Here is an 18,156-nt window from a genome sequence, read left to right as displayed (position 1 = left end):
TCCTCCTGGGTAGAAAGGATTTCAGCTGAAATGCAAGGCAAAGGCACTGGTGCTAAGAAGACAAAGAAGTCTGCTGTGAAGGGAGCTGGTGAGGTCTCACGGCTCGGCTCCGGGAAGGATAAACAAAACCTTGTTCTTATCCCAGAAAATCTCCCCTGACGGGCCAACAAGATAAACATCAACCCTCTAAGACATACCTCTCCCCTCCCACCTGCTTTCCTACCCAGCCCTTGAAAGGACTTTTGCTTCCTGGTTAGTTGACAAAGATTCCCAGCTACATCTTGCTCCCAAGGTCCAGTGGGATTGAAGAAAGATCAACAGAAACATGAGTGGATTTCTTTAAAACATACTGGCCAATGTCTCCTGTTGCCAAAGCAATTGGAAGAAATGTGTTCTGCATGCTTGTGCTGAGTAAAATTCATGAAACTATTCTGAGAAGTTTTTTAGTACTCAATTGGTACCAAAATATTTACACTTTGATGGGCAATAACATTATTACTAAAATAGGTGTCCAAACATGTTGTAATGGGAAGAAAATGTGGACACAGATGTGCGTGCGTTCAGCTGATTCTAGCTCCTGGTGTCTGGCTCTCTTTGGCATCACGGAACCCAAACTTCCAGATGATTAAGATCTTCACTTCTTATGAGAATATATTGTTGTTGTATACATATAGCTTCAGACTGCATAGAAAGTTCGGATCCATCTTATTTGCTACTATGTGCCGGGTCAACAATATGAATAGAAAACTACTATAATTAGCTGTTATGTAGACAGGCCAAAGTAAATTGAATGAAGAAAATTGAATCTTTTAGACTCCACCGACTATAATCAAAGTGTGTGTTAGGGCTCCTGTTAGCACATATCCAGACAGATAAACTAATAAAAGAAGTCCCTTCTCTTGGCACCTGGCATAAAGGCAGGAATTACGATAAACAATACTAGAGTATATTTACTGGGCTGCAATGTACTCAGAGACAAGATTAAAGCCAAAAGATAGAGTCAAAAGTAGGAGAAATCACAGCAAATAGCTACCAGTAAGAATGGAAATACAGCTGAGAAGTAATTTGACCCAAATGGAGAGTGAAGAGAGGCTAATGGTAGCTTATTCAATAGTGGAAATAAGCACACTCTTATACTGTATTCAGTTGTTGAGTATTCATCTGTCATTCACCAGTTTTGCGGATATCCTTCCCCCTGCCAGTCTTTACACATCCGAGTCACCTCTTGCCATCTTTACTTCATATGTACCCAAGCGACCCCAAAATAATATTTACCATTAACCATTAATCTATTTCAAACTCAATTAGCAAAGCAAACCTGATGGTATGGCTATGGTTTACTGGTCAAAGACCCCTTCACCTCTCTAGAAATCAAATCTGATGACACATTTTCACTAGTGGGAGAGAAGTCAGAATGGGAATTGAATTTGGTGTATGAGGATACTGGTCAGCTAACCGTTGCCTGTTGTCTTTTTGCGAAGTTAAATTGATCCAGATATACTCAATCAACTCCATTAAATGTCATTTACAGGTAGGAAAATGTATGCATAGGATGATGAAAAATAGAAAAGTCACTGCCCAAAGCCGGTAAAGGCTTACATTCAGAGTTCTTGACTTGAGTGGGTGAGTTCTAAATGGTAAAAAAGGAAATCATTCCAGGCAAAGGGATACAAATATTTCACAGTGGAAACCTGAGCTCCTTGTTTCAGTGGATTATAAGCTTCTTAAGGGAAGACACTTTTTTTAATACTGCTTCTGCATTTCCTTCAATATCTAACTCCTTTGCCTGCAAATATAATCTGAAAACCCATATTTACAGTGGCCAAGATCTTGAGTTTCTGTGCTAAGTTCAAGTCTTGTTGTACCATTTACCGACTGGATGATCCTTAGCAAATTACTTGACTTCTCTGAGCCTTCGTTTACCTCCCTAGATAGTGGGTACAATGATACCCACTCCTAGAGATGTTGTAATGACTAAGTAAGCTATTCTCTGTAAGGTGCAGAGCACCATGGCCAGCAGAAAATGTGATCAATACATGGAAAGGTAGTATTACTGTCATTACATTAATTACTGGACTGACTGACTCCAGGGATGAGCAAAGTAGATCATAAAAGAAAAGGACTTTAAAGAATTGATTTTTTAATGGGGCTTCCCTGGTGGCACAGTGGTTAAGAATCTGCCTGCCAATGCAGGGGACACAGGTTTGATCCCTGGTCCAGGAAGATCCCACATGCCGTGGAGCAACTAAGCCTGTGCGCCACAACTATTGAGCCTGTGCTCTAGAGCCCATGAGCCACAACTGTTGAGCCCATGTGCTGCAACGACTGAAGCCCACACGCCTAGAGCCCACACTCTGCAATGAGAATACACCACAATGAGATGCCCGAGCACCGCAATGAAGAGTAGCCCCCACTTGCCACAACTAGAGAAAGCCCATGTGAAGCAACGAAGATACAACACAGCCAATAAACAAATAAATATTTTTTAAAATTTAAAAAAAAGAATTGATTATTTAAACTGGAGAGTTGGATCTTTAAAAAAAAAAGAAAGAAAGAAACAATGGCAGCAGGCAACCCCACATGTGGGTACTACACTAACCTACTAACATATTTTATGTATTTTATTCTTTAGCGCTTAGAATCTTTCTACGTAAGACCAACACTTACTATTCATAGAGCTTTGGGAGGGGGAGAAACACTGATGTTCTGTGTTGTTCATAAATAGAAAGGCAATAAAAATGGGGGAGGAGGGGTGATTTTGGTGTTGTTGCCCAAGTGACACAAGATAAATGCACAAGCCCCAGGTTCAATGGCATCTGAAATCCCAATGGTTTTGTTCAGACCTCTTTCAAAGTCTCAGCAACAGCACAACCTCAGGCCTTTTCGGGATAATCAACGTCTGATCTAAGACCTCAAAGTATGAAGATAAATTCAAGCCCACTTGGAGACTGACAAGCATGTAGAAACACAAAAATTGAGGAAAGGAATAAATAGCATGTTGAAAATTGTGTAGGACCCAAACTCCCAGTGGTTTGCATTGGCTCTACTTTCTTCAGCCCCAGCTGGGTAAAGGACTCATTTTTTGGTTAAAAATCTTTTCCTTCCTCCCTCTTCATTGTCTATCTCCTTGTTCTCCAAACTATCTGTGTGCACCGAGCTGGCAAAGAGCTATAGGCACTGTTTCCTTGGAAGTAAGAGGCTCCAGCAGTTCACCCTGTTCCCAGGTCTATGATTCACATGAGAGTTCCTTCTCAGCTGCTCAGACTCTTAATACAGGATTAGAACTATAGCTGTTTAAAATTCCTAAGCCAGAGGAGCTTTTGCGGGGCTTCTCAACAGCAAGCAGTCAGCCAGACCCTTGCAGACAAGTTTCTGCAGGTTCCATGGGCTCAGGGAAAATAGTGTACCCGCACACTTGAAAGACTGGCCTGACCAGTCCCACTGCACTTTTGAGGACAGTGGCCAAGCCTGGCATTTGTGGCATTAACATTTTGGTTAGTTACTAAGTAAAGTCTTCGCCTAGAAACCTTCATTTCCTATATAGCAGGGTAGACAACTTCCAACGGAAATTTTTCTTGAAATACTTCATTAAAACAAGCCCGTTCTGGGGCCTCCCTGGTGGCGCAGTGGTTAAGAATCCACCTGCGAATGCAGGCGACACGGGTTCGAGTCCTGGTCCAGGAAGATCCCACATGCGCAGAGCAACTAAGCCCACAAGCCACAACTACTGAGCCCACACACTGCAACTACTGAAGCCCGGGAGCCGGTGCTCCGCAACAAGAGAAGCTACCACAATGAGAAGCCTGTGCACCGCAGTGAAGAGCAGCCCCCACTCTCCACAACTAGTGAAAGCCTGCGTGCAGCAACGAAGACCAAACGTAGCCAATATAAATAAATAAATAAATAAAATTTAAAAAAGAAAAGGCTGTTCTGCAATGAGGGAGTAACCCCACTGAGCCATATATGGCAGTTTGATACTTAGAGAAATCAGGTTTAATCCGCTGGCATCTCTACCTGATTGGCAGACAGACCTGGGTCCCATATCCCAGCCCTCCCTTGTAATTTGGGCAGGTTACATAAAAATAAAACTTCCAGCATTACTCAGTTGACTCAGACTTCCTGTGCTTTTGAACATTTTGAAGGATAGCATGGTATGTACAAACCAGAGGGGCTTTTAATCTTTTATATCACATGCTGCTACTGGATTCACAAACTGTTAAGTAGACTCCCAAATTGGCTTCTAGGCAATGGTGACAATTTGTACTTTCATTGTAACGTATGCATGACTTTTCAAGAGGTTTGCTAACTAGTTTAGAAACGTTCCATGGAGAAAATGAGAAATGGACTCGAAAGTTTTCTCCTTTAAATTTTAAATCAAAAATGTTGTGATTACTTAGTGATCAGAAATAAAGTGAAATGGCTACTTGTCCACCTAATTGGCTTTTTTCCCCACTCATGAACCTGCCACTTGCCACTTCAAGTTATTCACTTCAACAGAAAGCTGTAAGAACCATGTCTCTATTTTCAGGTAGGTAATTGAATATACAAAGTCTATATTCTGAAGATGTTCTATTTCAGGGTTAAACACACACAATAGACTCACAGACATGGAAAACAAACTTGTGGTTACCAAAGGGGAAAGGAGTAGGGGATAAATTAGGAGTTTGGGATTATCATATACACCACTATATATAAAACAGGTAACCAACAAGGACCTACTACATGGCACAGGGAATTATAGTCAATATTTTGTAGTAACCTATAAGGGAAAAGAATCTGAAAAGAATATATGCATATATATACATATATATGTTAGAATATATATATACACATAACTGAATCACTTTGCTGTGCACCTGAAACGAACACAACATTGTAAATCGACTATACGTCAATAAAAATTTAAACACACACACACACATTTTACTTCTTATTAGTACCCTACAACAGGCAAAAGAAGAAGGAAGTTGTGAAATTCAAATCAGGAAATGTTTTTACTTGTTAGCAGCTATGGCAAAGCTCTGAGGGGGAAAAAAATGAAAAGAGCTTTTTTAAAAAAAAGGTTTGGGCTTTCTGTATGTGAAGTGAACTACTGAGCATTGTAGGTATATTTGTTAACATCTCTGATAACATGTAAAGAATCTTCTAACACAGTGTATACAGAGGATGTCTGAAGTGGCAGTAGCTTATAGATTGTATCCTTTACCTGTACTCAAGAAACACATGAAGTGTTGATCAGTTACCTGGTGTTCTGCTTGGCCCCTGGCAATACACACTTGATAATCAAAGAAATTACATGAAAAATCCTTCTCCAAACCGAATGGCCAAATTAGGTCTAATGTATTCATGGAAGAAGTCAGGAGAGAAAAAAAAATGTTCACATCTATCTCAGTGGTGATTCCAAGTCCAGATTAATATCTACCTCCTTTCTCAAAAAGAGCTGTGCTAAGGTTTGGTACTACAATCCTGGACAACAAGCAGAAGTTTTTGTGCTTAAGTCTTTCTTATTTGCTTCTTCATTTTGTTTTTAACAGAGAGGGAAAGAGTCATATCGGTGGTTTATAAAGACTTCCTTAATTAAAGCTGGTTTGATTCTCTGCTTAAATGAAACAAGGTGGTTGAAGATAAAAGCAGTCTCGCTTATCAGTAAGATTTGGTGAATCAATTTGTCTGTTCAGTTCAAAATTCCCTGATCATATTCTTTTTTTTTAAAGATTTAAATTTATTTTATTTATTTACCTATTTATTTATTTATTTATTTATTTATTTATTTATTTATTTATTTTTGGCGGCGTTGGGTCTTCGTTGCTGTGCTCAGGCTTCCTCCAGCTGCTAGCAGGGCCTACTCTTCGTTGCAGTGCTCAGGCTTCTCATTGCGGTGGCTTCTCTTGTTGTGGAGCACGGGCTCTAGGCGTGCAGGCTTCAGTAGTTGTGGCGCTCGGGCTCAGTAGTTGTGGCTTGCAGGCTCTAGAGCACAGGCTCAGTGGTTGCGGCTCATGGACACAGTTGTTCCGAGGCATATGGGATCTTCCTGGAGCAGGGATCAAACCCATGTCCCCTGCATTGGCAGATGGATTTGCAACTACTGCACCACCAGGGAAGTCCCAACACTATGTTTTATTTTTTAATTTTATTATTTTTTATAAATTTATTTATTTATTGGCTGTGTTGTGTCTTTGTTGCTGCACACGGGCTTTCTCCAGTTGCGGTGAGCGGGGACTACTCTTTGTTGTGTTCTCTTGTTGCAAAGCATGGGATCTAGGCTCCCAGGCTGCAGTAGTTGCGGCACACAGGCTCAGTAGTCGTGGCACATGGGCTTAGTTGCATGTAGGATCTTCCTGGACCAGGGATCAAACCTGTGTCCCTTGCATTAGCAGGCAGATTCTTAACCACTGTGCCACATAGGAAGTCCCCTGATCACATTCTTCTACAAAGCTAAGTAAGGTATAAGCTATTTACCATGGATGCCATTAGCAAGCATTTATGCAGAATGCATAGGCCACCATACATAATGTCAACTCAAGTCCATAGGATGAGTTCCATTTCTGTAGATCAGTTCTGCCATTAGAGCAAAAAGTCCTGGCCCACAGTATCTCCAAACATGAGTTCAGCAGCAGAATTGCACCTGCTGTGGCTGTGTTGTATGGGTTTACCACAGAGATTCAGACATTGCTCTACTATGGGAAAAGCAGTCACTACCCAGAGCAAGTGAGAACTTTAGCAATGATACTTCATACACACTTTTATCCTTTTATTTATAAAACAACTTTCTTAATCCTTACCTGCATGCAAAACTCTTCTTGAATTTTTACTTTATTATAAGATATTCCAATCGACTCCCTTGGAGTACTTCAAGAAAATTCCATGGGCAATTTTCACTGTGAATTTCAAACATCAGCCTGAGCTATTGAGAAAAAGCCCTGGGTTATTTTTTTGTTTTTAAAATGCTATATATAATGGCTTCCAATGTACAAGACTTGGTAAAGTGAAAAAAATACTTGTTTAACTTCTTGTTTTTCTCTCTGTAATACTAGCCTGAGTGTGTTTTTTCTTAATTCCAAGCAGCAGGGGACCTAATTTACGAACTTTTTCTCAATAAAAAAACAACAAATGGAAAGTTTAACATTGAATTAAGGAGTCTTCAGGACTAGCAGGTACACAATGACAGATTTATAGGGGCCCAGGACTGATAACTATATTTTAGGTCTAGGAAACATCTGCTCAGAATAAGTAGTTTATGGTTTCCATATCAAATAGAAGAAAACAAAACCACATTGATCTGAGACTTTGGTAATTTTATTTTTTATTTTTTAACCAATGGTAGTACAAATCTTATTCCAGTGGGTTTGTACAATTCCTTGATATGTTCTACTGAAATCAAGGAAATATAGAAATTGCCACATGAGAGAATGATAAAGGTAAGAGAGAATCCAAGTTTTCAATGGAAAATTCATAAGCCTATATGAAGGGGCAAGGGGAAAGGTTAATTAAATACAATATTCAATTAATCTAAAATTTTTTCTCCATGTAAGACTACAGATTACATGGGCTTCTTCAATCACCTCAATATACTAATCAAAAATAGTGAAATCCTTGGAAATACTCAGAATTCGACATGTCGCAGATAGTAATACAGATACAGAAAAATTTTGCATAAACGTACAACAACCTTGGTAACGAACTCATCTTTTTTTTTTAACTCCAGTATTTTAGACTCATTCTAAATAATTACATGAAGCCAGGGATTGGCTGCTATCCAGTGAATTTGGATGTGGACACTGACCACACTGTTTGACATTTTACCCCTCTCCCTTCTATTTTCAGCCCACATTTTCCCTCCACGGTGTCTTTCTGGTTATGTATTATCTGGTTTTGGCCGTCTCTATTGCCTACTTCAGATAATTGCTCAACTCTCTACTTGGCTTCTTGCTGGGTAGGCTTGACCTAAGAGAATGGATGAAGAAAGAGCCAGCATTTCCCTTTGATCTCTTAGAGCTCAGGATTCCATTATATAATCTACCATAAATCCTGGCAATAGAGATTGACATCAACTTTCAAACCTGCCATAATGTGACAACTCCTCGTTGATTCATTATAAATCCTGATATTTCTTAATTAACATGAACGCAATACTTCAGTTTGTCAGTGATAAGATTTTTTTTTTTAGTTGCCTTCTTGATATTTTTAAGGGTTGCCTTGATTAATTTTTCTCTTCTGTAATCTAAGCCTTAAATGCCAAATGTTCTAACTGGCTATCTGCCTCTAAGGTTTAAGCTCACAGATGTTTCCTTGTGGCCACAGCAAATACCACTCCTCTGAGAATAAGTTTGATAAACAAAATTGGCAATAAATTTAGAACTAAAGAGCTGGATAAGAAATTTAACTACAGCCCTTGTTAGCTATGCTTTCGTAAATCTACAACTTGTCTAGTGTACTCAGTTCTCAAATATTGGTGTTAGTGAATTCTAGAAATCCCAACAACAAATTAAAGCCTTAAGCAATCCAAAAACTTCCTTCACTTTAACAGTATAAATCCCTTTCCCTACTGAACACATTACCATGGCTGCTAACAAGTAGAAAATTGGCCCACTTAAATTTCATTTCTATTCCAAGTGCTGAGGGAGGAGTAAAATGGATAGAATCCAGATGGTGAGAAGAAAGTGAAGAAAGGGCCCTGCGTAGTCTGAACATGAATAATTTGTGAGCTGCTCTGAATGATTAATACTCAACTATATTAATATTCCTTATGCAATATGAATTCCATACTCAGCAGGAGACCTTTGCTTTTCCTTGCTTTTTCGTTTCCTAGAAAACAACACTCTTCCATGAATCCTTTCCTTGACAAACTAGATTTGCAGTACCTCTTCGCTTGATTTGTGAAGCCTAAATAATCTGGAGGAATAGACCAACAAACCAACGTGAGCAGTGTTCTTCATGCTGAATGTTATTATGTCACCCTGTCCCTGTGCTTTTCTGCTTAAGATACGATGCCCAGGCGTTGTCCACCAGGGAGCACTCTCAAGAGTGGAGTGTTATCACTTGAGATTTATTATAACTGAAATTAAGTTATTAGTGTGCTTGGCCTTCCCCCCGACTCCCAACCCCCAGTAAGTCTTTGCCTTTTCTTTTTTTTTTAAATTGGTATCCTTGCATTTTATTTCCCCTTAGAAGAAAAGGCAAAAAAGAGGCAAAATGAAAGCACCATCTGACCCCATCCCTTTTTCCTCAAATCACTGGATTTATAAGCATAATGCACTTCAGGCAGCTGCAAGAGATATCAGAGTCTTCTTTTTCTGGTTAGAATCTTAAATCAATGGAATGATGACATGTCTTTTATTCCCAGCATAGATGCCCATGGGTTTGATTGTGCTTATGTAAGTATCTCAATTCACTGTTTTGAGAGTGCTGAAAGCAAGAACTATAGAATCATAAAGTAGTATGGCCAAAGGGACCATAGGGCTCTCCTAGTCCAATGCCTTCATTCCATTGATGAGGGAAATAGGGCCTCAAAAAAGGACTTGTTCAAACAAAGCTGGAGGCATAACACTTTCTGGTTTCAAAAACTATTATGAAGCTAGAGTAATCAAAATAGTATTGTACTGCCATAAAGACAGACATGTGGAGCAATGGAATAGAATAGAGAGCACTAAATAAATCTACACATACACAGTTGATTGATCTTCAACAAGGGTGCCAAGAATACACAATGGTATATTCTTAAACAAATGGTGTTGGGAAAATTAGATATCCACATAGAAGAGAATGACATTGAATGCTATCTTACATAGTACGTAAAAATCAACTCAAAATGAATTTAACACTTAAGTATAAGACCTACAACTGTAAAACTCCTAGAAGAAAATGGGGGAAAGTTTCATGACATTGATTTTGCCAATGATTTAATGGATATGACACCAAAAGCACAGGCAACAAAAACTAAATAAACAAGTGGAACTGCATCAAACTAAAAAGCATCTACACAGGAAATAAGCAACAGAGTGAAAAGACAACCTACAGGATGGAAGAAAATACTTGTAAACCAAATATCTGATAGAAAGTTAATCTTCAAAATACATAAGGAACTCATACAACTCAATATCAGAAAGATAAATAATCCAACTTTTTAAAGGGCTTAGAACTTGAATAGTCATTTCTCTAAAGACATACAAATGGACAACGGACACATGAAAAGATGCTCGTCATCACCAGTCATCAGAGAAATGCAAATCAAAACCACAATAAAATCTCACTTACACCTGTAAGGATGACTATTATCAAAAACATAAAAAACAAGTACTGGTGAGAATGTGGAGAAATTGGAAACTTTGAGCACTGATGGCAGGAATGCAATGGTTCAGCCGCTATGGAAGTATGGACGTTCTTAAAAATTAAAATAAAACTACCAGATGACCCAGCAAGCTCACTTCTGGGTATATAACTAAAAGAACTGAAATCAGGATTTAGAAGAGATATTAGCACTCCCATGATCTTTGGAGCACTATTTAAAATAGTTTGCTCAATGTGAAAATAACTTAAGTGTCCACCAAGAGATAAATGTATTAAGAAAATATGGTATATACATATAATGGAATACTATTTAGCCTTAACAAAAGAGTAAATTTTACAATAAGTGACAATATAGGTGGACTGAAAGGACATTATGCTAAGTGAAATAATCCAGTTACAGAAACACAAGTGCTGCATGATTCCACTTATATGAGGTATTCTAAAATTATCAAATTCATAACATCAAAGACTGGCATAGGGGTTACCAGGGGCTGGAGAGAGGAGGAAATGGGAGTTATTAATCAATAGACATAAAGTTTCAGTTAAGTAAGCTCTAGAGATCTATTGTACAACATTGTGCCTATAGTCAACAACAATATTTTATACATTTAAAATTTATTAAGAGAATAGAACTCATGTTAAGGGTTCTTACCACAATAACATTAAAAAAAAAAGACTTGTTCAGTACCACCTATAAAGTACCTGTTTAATAACTATAAGCAAATTATAACAAACTTAATCTAATAGAAATATGAACTATCTTCTGTCTATATTTTGTTTACATAAAATAATTTTACTAGAAAAATATTCCACGTTAATAGCATTTTACACATCTATGACTACCACACTTGCATAACTTTTCAAGTTCTGTCACTTTAGTCTTTGTCATGTCATTAACAGCATCTTCAGTGGGTGTCTGGTAGTTGTTATGCGCATGTTACAATTGGGAAAACAGAGCACTGAGCATGCAAGGCGTTCACTAAGGTTATTCAGCACATCAGTGGCACAGTAATATCTTTTGACACCTAACCTACTTCTTTCTCCAGTAGTCATTTTTGGAACAAAAATATTCTTTACAACCATGAACAATCATGATTTCAAAAAGCAAGTCCTAAAAGATTTTTTAAATTGCGTTACACCTCTCTTGAACTATTCCAATCACCTCCCAACTGATGTGCTCATTCTTCACTTGAGAACTTCAGTTTACACAGTATTTTCCCAAGCTTAAGTTTTCATTTCGTTTCAACCCAAAATCTTTAACGTCTATACCATCGGTCCAAAAATCTGATGTTTACCTCTCCATTCGTAAATTATCTCAAGTCACCCCCCTGCACCCTTCTCAATTATGTTCCCAGCAGGCTGGCTAATGATTCCCCAAATCCTTTGTCCCCATACCTTTCCTTATGCTCTTCCCTTTCCTTAAATCTTCCGGTGTAAACACTACCCACCCATTAAGGTCATGGGCAAACGTCACTTCATACAGGAAACCATCTCTAACATCCCCTCTCCCCACCCCCCTCACCCAGAAATAGTTTCCCCTTTATGCTTCCGCACCACCGTGCTGACCTCTCACGAAGCACTCATCACATTCTACTTCGCTGTGTTATATCATGTGACATTATGGTCTATAGTACACATAGTTATTGTGTAATAATCAAATGTCCTATCTTGTGCCTTACTGACCATAACTGATAGTGAATGTCTCAGGATCAAGGAATATGTCAGGCTTCATGGAACACAATTATGTCCCAAACACCTGGTGCATCCCAGCACCTCCTCGTCCTCAGCACTAGAGTGAAGCTGAAACAAAGCCCGTCATTGCCGGGCGGGATGGGGTGGGGGCGGGGGGATGGATAGGGAGGATGGGAGGAAGGCTCAAGAGGGAGGGGATGTGCGGACATATGTATAAATACAGCTGATTCAGTTTGTTGTACAGTGGAAATTGGCACAACATTGTAAAGCAATTATACTCCAATAAAGATCTGAAGAAAAAAATTAAAAATTTTAAAAATTAGAAAATAATTTTAAAACAGCCCATCAGTGCACTTGAGGCACTTTCAGTCTGGTTGGGAGCAGAGACTCTGGACAGACCTTAGTAAACCACAGCAGGGCCTTTGTAAATATTACTCACTCCTTAAATAAAATCAGGAAAAAAATTGACAGTGTATGTCAAGTTGAACTCTATTGGATTCTGAGTAACTCTAAATATCCTTTAGTAAAATTTGATGCACGGGGAGACTGGGGGTGGGGCAAGGGTAGAAGGCTTTAGGGAAGAATTTTGTGTTTCTTGTTAAAAGGTACAGAGGCAGCAATCTATGTCCTCTTGTCTTGAGTGGCACCAGTTTCACCTGTTAATTGTAGAAACAAAGAGAAGCAAAAAAAAAAAAAAGAAAAGAAAAGAAAAAGAAAAAAAACCAACAACAAAAAGTTTGATGTAAGTAGGATTTTCAAAATTCCATATCAAAAAGAAATTTATATCTGTATTTGTCACATGATATTAAAGAGAAATATATTAAAATGGATCATCAGATGATATGATCGTCTTTATTACTTTACTGTACATGGTTTTAGGGAAGTGAATGCTGACAGATGAGTGGCTATAGTAAATAAAGATGCGCATACAAAAGACAGATGTCTTCTGTGAGATAAACTCAAAATTTCTTGCGGATTTCTTTGTGTCTTTATAGAAATTCTGAAAGGAAAGACCCCATTGAGACTATTTCTATGAACAGCAGAGGGAGGAAGGGTCTCAGAAATGCAGATTATCCATTTGCAAAACGGCTTTACGGGCTCCTGAACCAACCTAGGGGAAGAGGTATGTTTACAGAGCTCAGCTACTGGCTATTTGATAAGAGAACACTTCGATGAGATCAGAGGAAAAAGAAATGCCAAAACCCCAGTGGCAATCTACTATCCCAGCAAAGGTCAGGGACCTAGACCAGGAGCCGTGACTACACAGACTTAGCAAGTCTTACGCTTGTCAATTTCCATAGGTTGTGGTTCTGTTGGGGTCTGTCTCTTCCTCCTCCTCGTGACTGCCAGTCCCCACAAGGGGCTGTGTGTTGTTTTCAAGACAGCAAGAAAAGGGAGCTGGAAGACTGTGCCCCATTTTTATTCATTCTTAGCAGGAAACCTCAGAGAATTGAGAGTTGGGGAAGGCTATAAATAGAAGAGTGAAGCCAGCAGAAGCTCCTGCAGGCCGGGGTTAGGAAAATGAAGCTCCAGGTGTGCAGCTGAACCAGTCTTTGCGGTTTTTACAACAGAACGGCAAGGGCAGCTCCTAGCCACCTGTCTTCTCAAGAAGTCAGAGAGCATCCCAAAGATTGCAGGGATGCACCAGGGAGAGGATTATTCACAGAGGGAACAGGCTGGCTCCCAGCCTATCTGCCACTATCCCACCAAAGCCCCACCCTTCTGCCTGCCCTCTTTACAAGCTTTGCCACATGCCCCGGAGGCCAAGACTCTCCACCCACACCTCCATCGCTGACACACTTCTCAGGTCTTTAGAACACAAACCAACCCTCCTCTCATACCCAATTCATAGCACCACACCAGGGCCACTCTCATTCACATGGTGGCAAGATTTGATTTACAACTAAAAGTCATCATTTATGCATTCCATACATAAAACTTATATTTCATAAAACTGAACTTTTTACAAAGTTCTTTTAGTTACATTATTTAATTTAATACTCATGGATAGCCATAAGACTTCTATGAGTCAGATATCATTATTCCCCTTTTATAGATGAACATACTGAGGCCTAGAGAGAGTATATTATCTCTTAGCCCTAGATGCTCATCAAGGATCATATTGATCAAAAATATTAGAAGTGAATGTTGTATCAAGTGATGGCTGAGAGCATGGGCTTGGGAAACAGAGAAGATTATCTTCAAGTCTTAAAACTATCATTTATAAAGCTGTCTAACATTAGGCACGCTACTTAACTTTGCAAAGCCTTAGTGTCCTCATTTGTAAAATTGAAATCATACTACTGTTTACCACTTGTGGTTGTTGTAAGGATTAAAATGATCATGCCTTTAAAAAGCATTGTACAAAACAAGAGCTCCCTAAATAGGAATTGCCAGTACAATTGCTGTTCCTGTCGCTTCATGGGCATTAAGTATTTGTTATGGAGCCAGTGAGGGAGAGACTCTCCCAGATATTTGGCATCATGTTGAATGAGAAGTCAGGGTACAACTCTACATGTGCATAGACTCAGGCTTTGCCCAACCACCAAGCAAAACACTTCTTCTGCCAGCAAAATGAATGTGAAGCATTTGTATAAAGTTTCATACATACTTGTCTCAGCAAGAATTTCCCCATTCTCTTTGCTACTCTTCTTTATTGCAAATGGATATGACTATCCACAGAGCCACAAAGGAGAAGAAGCCATGACGGAGGGAAGGATGTTAGGGGTTTCTGCACGTTCTCTTCCAACACTTTATGCTCATGATAGAAGCAGCAGCTTTGCAACCATGCCATGCTCAGCTGGCTGCATTTGTTGCCTTTTTTTTTTTTTTCAGGTCAAGTTCCCGGTTATGGTCCGATGGATGAAAAATCCTAGTGGCTGTGGTTCTAACTATGAGCTCTGGTCATTTAGTCCACCAACATTTATTATCAGACACTGTACTCGGCTTGGAATAAAAATGACTTCATCCTATTGAATTTCTAACACGTGAAGACTGCAAGTGGCTTACTGAGTGGTTTAATCTCATTTATTCCACACAATTATATCCAGTGGCCACTCTTATTATCCCTATTTTGCCGATGAGAAATTTGAGGCCAGAGGTTAAACTGCACAACTAGAAAGTGGTGGGAGCTATGGCTTGGCCTCAGCCATCTCCTGTGGATTTGAATTGCACTGCTAAATATCTGAATTCTCACCAGAGACTTCCTGTTAGGGGAGACCTGAGCAGAAGCAAATGCTTTCCAGCAAGATATTTTTAGGGGTGAATAGATAATGCAAGCCTCTGCATCCTGACTCTTTCACACTTCTTAGAAAGAATCATAAACTCACTGATGTGCAAGGTTTCCCTGGGATCCAGTAGGTATGATCCAGAGGAAGTCTACTGAGATGTCGCCCAGAAGGCAAAATCACCATCTCACCATCAAAAGCCACCTGTTAAGTACCTGCCTCTAAAACTAGCATTTTATTACACCCTAGGCCGGGTACTTCACAGGGGGATTAAGAACAGAGACACAGTCCTGATGGAGATGAATGGGCAGGACCATTTCTCAACCACTACAGGCGAAAAATATGCTATGACTATTTTACAAACAATGTAGACGGTCTCTTCAGAGCTGGGTCACTCTTATTCTTGCCAATTAATCTTTGCAACCAATCTGCAACCATGAACCAGAGCTGTTCTCTGTTTCTAGCAAACTGCAGCCTAATCACCAGGTCCTCAGTCCCAGCAGTCATTCTTAGCAACTGGACAAATGAATATGGACAAATACTCAATGAAGCTACAGAAAACCTTGTAAAAATGTTTAGCAGACACGCAGTGCAAATATTTACATTGCACAGAGGTTTACAGTGGGTGTCAAGGAGAAGGAATAAGGTCGCTAGCTCTAAATCCTAAACAATACAGAGTTAATTGAAATGAAAGTTAATTGTTTGACTTCGTTCTTGCTGCAAGTTTGAGACACACATGAGCTTTATCCCTTTCCTTGACTGTCATTGCCATAAAACAAAACAAATATCTCCAAGGGTCTAAGAAAAATATCCCGCAAGGAAATATGACCCTTTATGTTCATATTCAAAATTTTGCTTTTTTTCCTCTCCATGTTATCTCTGATAATTCCATTATTTTCATTCCTAATTTCTTTGAAATCTAACACTCCGTACAGTGTTATATCTAACACTGTTAACATATAACATACTATATAGAATAGTATAGCCACATGTGTTAAAGCCTAGTGGGCAGTCTTCATAGGATATTAACAAAATTGGAGCAAACATTTGCTTTGGAGAAATAGGAAGGGATTGTATAAAGTAGAAATGGGCTCTGAAGCCTAGATCTCGAAAATACCCACCTAATTTCATTTCTGTTGTCTCGGTGCATGTTAAGATAAAATTCAAATACTTCTACCTCCTATTCATAAGTTCACTCTCAACATTAATATACACCCTATACATGATATATGTGATAGATATATGTATATCACATTCAAAACCAGATGAGTTTCCCAGCAACCTCATGCATGGAGTTGCTCTGCAAACCTGTTAGATCTGGCCCAGAAAGCCAATAGAAATCTGGCACTTTTGAACAGGAATCAGTGCCATGATCCCCAGTCCTGATAAAGCCCAATACTTACATTAAGATTAAAAAAAAAATCATGTGGGTGTCTACAGGCATGTCTGGGAGAGCAAAAACTGGTCAGCCTCTCGACACAGCATGAAAGATAGAACTTAATGCGCATTTCCTGAAACGTGTGGCATTCCTCTAACCAAAATGAAAGTATACTGCCCTGTCTTTTGTGACTGCCACATCATTACTCAAGCAGCCCTCTGCTTGTGGGGGGGGGAGATATTTATGTGCACACCATCCCGCTGTAAAAAGTGACCGACCGAGAGTTTTTTTGCAGGAGAGCAAACTGAGGCAGCAAGACCCAAAGAACTTGCCTGAAATTACAGGGCAGTTTAAAGACAGGGTGGTTGACTTTTCGATTGCTAGATGGCGTAGCTTTTCAGAGAACTTGACTGCCTTCAGGAAACAAATAATGGCTTATTCAGATTGCTTAGCTCAAACTCACATAAGTCACGGCACCAAAGATTAAGAAAACAGGTAGTGTGTTCATGCTAGCCCATGATCCGTCCAATTAATCTCTCGAAATTCTGCCACATTTCAATAATCCAGAACCTCCTAGCTAGAGGTGGATCAAATAAATAGGCATATCTGGGAAAGGCAGACAGCCTGTCCGTGCTGTACTAAGAAAAGGGTAGTCGGGTTGCCCTCTGACTCAGCTGAATATTATTCGAAAAGTGAATTTTCCCTGTACCAAGTTTAGATTTAACATTTTAATGTCGTAGTAATACTTGCCAGCAACTTTGCAAAATATCCCTGGAGCATTAAGAGAAAAATGAACATCTTTTCACAGGAGAGGGAAGCTCTAAAGTTACATCATGCTTGTAAATAGTAGCCCATATAACAAAAAGAAAAACTATATATGGAGAAGAAGAAATAGGAGTACCTACTTGAAGAGAAGAATGTCCCTGAAAGACTGTCTTCTTATGCTACAGAAGGGGCAAGGGACAGGAACATTAACCTTTCGAGCCCGTTAAGGAGCTTCTGAGCATGGAGCCTTTATTTTCAGTTTTGGTGAAATCCGTTCTGAGGCAGTAGACAGGAGGCTGTTATGACCATGAAATTAGGAAATGCAGGAACTCAAAAATAAAGAACTAGCACCACCATTTGACTAGGAGTGGAAAAATCTCCCGTACAAAATAGAGGAGGGGGTGGCCTTTCTCCATACCAGGCCTGATTCTAACTATCTTAGCACTTGGGTCAAGGTAGATGTTTCACAAGGGTATAAGTTATCTGTGAATCTGCCTGAATTTTTTTTTTTTTTGTTATGTAATCCAACTGACTTTCTCTTCACTACTAATGAAGCTTAAAGTCTAGACAGGCATGTTGAGTTGGAAAAATAATAATAGTCAAACATGCATTGGGCACATAAATTTTGTTAATCCCAAATTAGTTACAGCTCAGAGCCAGAGAGAGGACATGTGTTTGGTGAGTGTTTCTGTGATTTTCCCATTCGGCATTGACTCAGCAACTCTGCATTTCTGGTCACTGATGAATTAGGTTCTTGACTTCAGCATCCTGAAGAGGACTAAAGCCATCTGATCTTCCCATGAGCCA

At 39.3% G+C, this 18,156-nt stretch overlaps 1 protein-coding gene across 1 annotated transcript in view; it reads right to left on the bottom strand.

The window, feature by feature from the left end:
- ESR1 (estrogen receptor 1) overlaps window positions 1-17,623 on the bottom strand; it is a 357,503-nt gene extending 339,880 nt beyond the window's left edge. The window contains exon 1 of the mRNA XM_057738591.1: window positions 17,561-17,623. The gene's annotated coding sequence lies outside the window, so the exon portion shown is untranslated. The remainder of the gene's footprint in view (window positions 1-17,560) is intronic.
- Window positions 17,624-18,156: the final 533 nt, after the last annotated feature.

Source organism: Hippopotamus amphibius, chromosome 6, assembly GCF_030028045.1.
Source record: "Hippopotamus amphibius kiboko isolate mHipAmp2 chromosome 6, mHipAmp2.hap2, whole genome shotgun sequence".
Classification (NCBI taxonomy): Eukaryota; Metazoa; Chordata; class Mammalia; order Artiodactyla; family Hippopotamidae; genus Hippopotamus; species Hippopotamus amphibius.
Note: the sequence above shows the minus strand (reverse complement) of the source record. Positions and strands in the feature narration are given on the sequence as shown.